Raw genomic sequence first — 289 nt, forward strand, 5'->3', positions numbered from 1 at the left:
AAGTCCTCAAACTTTTCTTTATTTACCGTGTGACCTTTCGAACTTTTCGTCTTTATAATTCGGTCATTCCAACACTTCTTAATTTTAAATTTCCTTTACATGTGTACTAATATATTATAAGGGTTCCATTCCATCAGGGTGTCATCATAATATTTAAATATATACTTACTCGCTCGTGCTCGACTTAATAAAGGCACGCAGGCCCCATTTATGTCATTTTTCTTCAAAATTCATTCTTACTTTTTCTCTCCCACTCAGGTTAGTCATATACTTCTTCTTCACGACTAAT

The sequence above is a fragment of the Theobroma umbraticum genome, unplaced genomic scaffold, assembly GCF_002168275.2.
Source record: "Theobroma umbraticum cultivar Fairchild unplaced genomic scaffold, ASM216827v3 scaffold_30.0, whole genome shotgun sequence".
NCBI lineage: Eukaryota > Viridiplantae > Streptophyta > Magnoliopsida > Malvales > Malvaceae > Theobroma > Theobroma umbraticum.